Genomic DNA, 5,506 nt, shown 5'->3' with positions numbered 1-5,506 from the left:
GAGGGGGAGGGGGGAGGGTCCCCTTTACATGCCATTTTGGACATACTTGTGGTCATGTGGGACTCAACGTGCATGACTTTCACATTTGCGTCTGGCGCTTTAATTGGCGCTAACAAAACTTCCACTCCCTATCAATCGTTATGACTGCCGGTTGTTGTTATTATTCGGCTGAAATATCCAAACGCCTCCCGCGCGCGCGTCCGCGATTTGGACGATCAAAAAAGCGCTCTCTGCTCCCGTTCTATGTGACGTTGGAGCGGGACATTGAGCGGCCAGCGCGATAGCAGTTTGCGTCATCAAATCCCTGCTGTGTCGAAACGGGGCGCACTGTACACGTTACACGGCGGCGGCGTGCAGAAACGCACCGGGGCCGCCGGTCCAGTCGCGAGGGACGCCGTGCGCCGCCGCCGGCCAGATAGGCAGCCCATCGGCCTGGCGTGGCTCGCGCTGCTCGGGCTTGCCAGAGGACAGACAGTTTCTCCCTCTCCCTCTCTCTCTCTCTCCCTCGCGGGGCCGGAGCCGAGCCGGTCGCGGGTTTATCGTTTTTCCGCGAAGTGTCGTCCCTCGCGCACGCCATAGCCGAGGTCGGGGTTATCGCCCGAGACCCCGCAACCCTCAGGTTACATGAGTGGTCCTGGCGGGCGGGGGCGCCCGCGCCTCCCCCGCGGCTATGCTCCGGATGGCGATGGTCATGACGATGACGATTGTCACGAGGGCGCGAGTCCCTGCCGTGGGGGGTCGGCCGGAGCCGGGGCAGCTCGCTCAAGGAATACAATTGAATGCCCCGAACACAATGTTATCGATGGTCCATTCCTCTCTATCCCCTGCGAGAAACAACCCCCTCCCCCGCCTCCCTCTCTGCGAGTCTCGGCTTTGCGGCGCCAGAGGACTGATGATGATTGCCGTATAGTTGTTGTATATCAGCCAAGCCGAGCCGACCTTCCGACCTTTAATTTGTCGCCATTATCGCGGCGACGACAGCAAAACGCATAACGCGGGATTACATATTACATTGCGCGGCACGCGGAGCGCAAGGTCGGCGGTGAAGCGGGGCCAACTATTGGAGAGATCAGCCAAGTCGCCCAGGGGGTGTCCGTTTCTCGTCCCGACCGTTCCCCGCGACTCACCTGCGAATGCCGCCAGGAACTGGGGCACCTTCCTGGCCTCCTTGGTACTGGTGGTCATGGTGAGCGCCGTCCGGCTGTTCTCCTCGTGAAGCACCTTCCCGGGCCCCTGGACCAGGCGCACGGCTGCGGCCGGAGACACAGACAGAGAGACGAGTCAGCGAAACGGCACCAAAAAAACAACAAGCAGCTCACACATCACATGTCGCCGCCCAGCGTGGCACTAAATGCATGGAGATGCGGCGACACTCTGCGACGGGGAGACGGACGACGGCGGTGGAGGCTGCGCGACACTTTTCCGATAACGGGCCGAATAATTTCAAGGGCGACAAACTCGCCCCCTCCCTCCCCTCCGCGATAACGTAATGTATCGCCGTTGGACATTGCACCCGCGAAGCGCCGGGGTGGGTGGTGGGGGCCATGTAGGTGGAACACTCCGTTGCACCTCGATGGGCACGCTGGGGCTAGGGCGCACTGGGTGGCTCACCGATAGTGCACCCCGAGCCCGAGGGTGGGCGGCGGGTCGGGGAGCACAGCGGTGGCACCCCAACCCCGCCGCCGCGGAGGTGCTTGAAGGGCGGGTGGTGGTGCGCGGCGCACAGGTGGTGGTGACCGCTGCTGGGCGAGCCGCGCCGCCGCCTGCGGTGGTGGTGGTGCCGTATGCGCATCGTGGGGGACACTAAAAGGCCGCGGGGAATGCTTCGACGCCACCCCCCTGGTGTGGGTGCCGTATGATCGACGGCTCTGCACGACCGGGACTCGCCGGCGTCACCAGGAAGCTACATGTATGTGATATTCACGAACATTTTTTTACGATCACGTCGTGACTACTGCAATACACGCGCGTAAGGTTTCTTCCCGCGTATGGACACCGAGCAGCCGAGTCCGCTTAAATCCGCGTTATTCGGATTGTCATAATCTAGAAGAGAAAAACGTCGCGCGGCGGCCTTTGTGTGGCATGCGGCCGCACCGACGACGGACCCATTGGAAACAACTGGAGCGTGGCAAAATAATAATGTAGCAAAAGTAATATCGATCGAGGCGTGATTGATTTAACACCTCCCGGCAGCGACGGCCCACACTGGCCATAGCGAGCAGCTCGTGTGAATAAGAATTACCTGGATTCATTGTCGCTGGCGGAACGGGCATGTCTCCGGGCTGCTGCAGTCTGAAACACAGAGCAGATGCGTCTGTCAAAGTCAATCGAGCACACACACCGGACCGGACGCAGTCGAATGCGCGTCCCATGCACGAACAACAACTAACAGCAGAGATTCCCACTCCCATGCTCTCTCAGAGGAGACTGAAAAATATTTTCTTCTCATTGAATCATATTTTCCCCCCGCCACACAGCCCCATTTTTTCTATTAGTTTTGAAAAATTGCGCTGCTATCTAGCACACGCATCACGCATCATACACCCCACACAGCCAGGCCTGCGCGGGGCCGGCGCACTGTGCCAAGGTTCTGAGCCAGCCCCGCCGAGATAGCATCTGAAAATGTAACGCACGGCATCTCACTTGAGTGAATGTGAATGTAAACACTATTATAGGATCGTTCTGCCGACCAATTAAAGAACGTCTCCGTGTAGGGGCCTCACACCAAAGAAAGGGGAGGACAACTTATTCCCCAGATATTTGTGTAATTAATGCGACCATAGCGTTAAGTTTCAATGCTATCACTTTAGTTATCCGTTTTAGACTCGTGTACTTGAATTATCCTAATTACTGGTCAAACAGGGGCTCATCCAGAAAGTTCGTCCGTCATTCGCGGTCACGAAATTGCCAAGTTCATCCTATGCAAGCGCTCATAGCGCCTGGTAGGTAGGCAACATCTTGCCTGGATTGCATGCGTGTACGGTGGGGTAGCCTATCCTGAGTATCGCAGGCGCTAAGCTTCTGTAATCTGCCAACTGAATCTGAGTAAAACGGACGTTCTTTCTGGATGATTCCTCCATAAGCTACAGAGAGGTAGAAATGGAACAGTCAACCGGGAGTCTCGGTGTACTCTCAGTGAGTAGGCCAACCCACCAGCACTGGCTTGTGCACCGAAACACCCGGCACACCGTGCAGCTATCCTACAATTTTCCCCAAAACTTTGCCAGGTGAGTGTTAGGGTTTTAAGTCTCATCAAATTATTCATTCAGAAATGAACTACACGTTCAGCCCAAGAAAACACAACACTACACCTAACTGATAGTCGTTTACAAAATACAAGGAATTTAAACGTTGGCCAGTTTTACATGGGCTATATATTCTTGGACACAAATTGCATACATACCTCTACTAAACTTCGTCGCTGCCTACGGTGAAAGGGGACCTGAGTGATTTGCACCTCCTCACCAGCAGAGCATGTGGCCGACCTGTATCCTTGTTCACTCCCCCTCTCTCTCTCGCTCGCACTGTCGCTCACGCGACACACGCCAAGGTGCTTTGGGGCAGGTCAGCGCGGTGCATCCCTTCTGCGCGACACGCACGGCGCTGCAATGGGCAATGGACTGAGGCGGGCGCTGGCAGGGCGGGGCGACCCTCACCCGCTGGCCCCCAACCGCGGGAGGCCTTTCAATGGAAAACAAAATGAAAACACTATCGACTTCCCACCCCTCCCCCCTCCCGATCTCACCATTCTTCTGATAATCGCCGATCTTCTCCCCTTTTCCGACTCTTCTCACCCCTCCCCCCTCTCCTTCTGTCCCTCCCCCTTTCCTCCTCATTATTTACACATCCCCGGGCGGGCCCGGCGCGGCGGCGGCGCGGCGGCGCCCTGGTCTGGGTGGGGGAGGCTGTGGTAACGGTTGATAAACGCCAGGGTTCGCCAAGAGGACCGACGACCCGCGCCCGCGAGCTCAGCGATAGTGAGCGGCAGAGACGTACGAGACGTATGGTCACGAGGATCTTCAGCGAAGTTCAACGGAGCGGATGGGGAGGAGGAGGAGGTGGTGTAAACAGGTGCTGGACTTCCTAGCTCGCACAAGCTGTGAACATGGAGCGCGGGCGGACAAGATCACGCCGCATTTTAATTTGATCTTTTAAAGCGCTCCTATCGTATACTTTACCATGGGGCTAACTGCGCTACACATTTTGACACCCCATCGGCGGAGCTCGCAGGATCGCGTTTCAGGCTATTTGTCCGCGGTGAACGCGGTGCAAATAAAACTACTATTGGCGGCTCGGAAGGTTTTCTGCGTAACTGCTTGCGTTATTACTCTCCTTTTTTCCCCCCACCGTGTTCTCCACTCCGCCCCTCTCGCCCGGCCTGCCCCTTGCTGGCTTGCCCCTGGCTAGAAGTGCAGCTGAAACACCCAAGACAGACGCGAAGGAGGTGCGCTGCGACGCCTGGTGGTGCGGCAATTGAAAACACGAGCGCGCGCGCACTCCGTTAGAGCGACGCCTTGCACGACGCGCAAAGCACGCAGTAAACGGGAGATTTGCCGGAGTAGTAGCAGCAGCAGCAGCACCAGCACCAGAAGGCAGTTCATTTTATGCTTTCCTAATGTTGTTGCCACTGACACTGCGAAGCGATGACGGGCGCGGGCGACGCGCGGGGTGACGGCTCCGCGTGTCAGGCCAGGCGCGGCGGCAGCAGCGGCAGCGGACGCCCATGCTTTTATCATAAGTTTATAAATATGTTTCCGGGTGGCGCGAGGTGCGCGCGCGCGCGAGGCCGGGGCGGACGGAGAGAGGTGTTGGCGGGAGCAGAGGGGTCAGGCTGTTAACGTCGTGTGGTAGCACGTGGTGACGCCGGGGCCGGCCGGGCGGCCGCAGCGCACACGCGTGCAGCAGCCGGAGCCCTGGAGTCCGGCTGGAGAAGTGCGGCAGCAGCGGGGCGCGTGTGGCTGGAGCGGAGGCACTATGGAGCAGCGCACCGGGCGCGGGCCCGCTCTCGCGCACCGGGACCCACGCACGGCGTCGCGCGGGCGACAACAACGGAGCGGGGCCCCGCCAGCTCGACATGTGCGCGCGCGCGCACGCCCCACACATCCTGTACCTGCACACACACACGCCGGTGTCTGAAGTTCGCGACTGGCAAGCGAGTGTTTCTAACGCCGTGTCAAATAGTGCAGGAGGTGTTGAACGCGCTTTGCCTGTTGCACACTTATTTCAAATATTAGTTCAGCTAGAGCAGGCTAGACTGCTGGCGCGCCAACAGCTCTGTCACCGTTCCACCTCAGACGTCTTCTTCATTTGCGACGAGGGACAGCTAGTCAATGAACTAGTGTAACAATGAAAACCTAACACGGGCTTTATTCCACCCGCGACGTGTGTGTGCAGGGCAGAGAGTGGTAGTGTTACCCCAGGGAAGGACTACTTCTGGCTCGCGACGCGCGACGCCCAGGCGACGCCAACGCGCCACACAACGCCCCGCCCCACCCCGCCACGCCCC

General features: G+C 58.6%; 1 long non-coding RNA gene across 1 annotated transcript; it reads right to left on the bottom strand.

Moving 5' to 3' along the window:
* Window positions 1–6: 6 nt before the first annotated feature.
* Window positions 7–3,654, bottom strand: LOC127750305 (uncharacterized). Its single transcript, XR_008011620.1, has 3 exons — window positions 3,404–3,654; window positions 2,243–2,292; window positions 7–1,250 (listed from the first exon to the last, which is right to left on the bottom strand). It is a non-coding gene; the product is annotated as an uncharacterized LOC127750305 (long non-coding RNA).
* Between the last annotated feature and the right edge of the window lie 1,852 nt (window positions 3,655–5,506).

Source organism: Frankliniella occidentalis, unplaced genomic scaffold (genome assembly GCF_000697945.3).
Source record: "Frankliniella occidentalis isolate FOCC.00 unplaced genomic scaffold, Focc_3.1 Scaffold6, whole genome shotgun sequence".
NCBI lineage: Eukaryota > Metazoa > Arthropoda > Insecta > Thysanoptera > Thripidae > Frankliniella > Frankliniella occidentalis.
The sequence above is the reverse complement of the archived record's forward strand: the minus strand, read 5'-3'. Positions and strand labels throughout refer to the sequence as shown.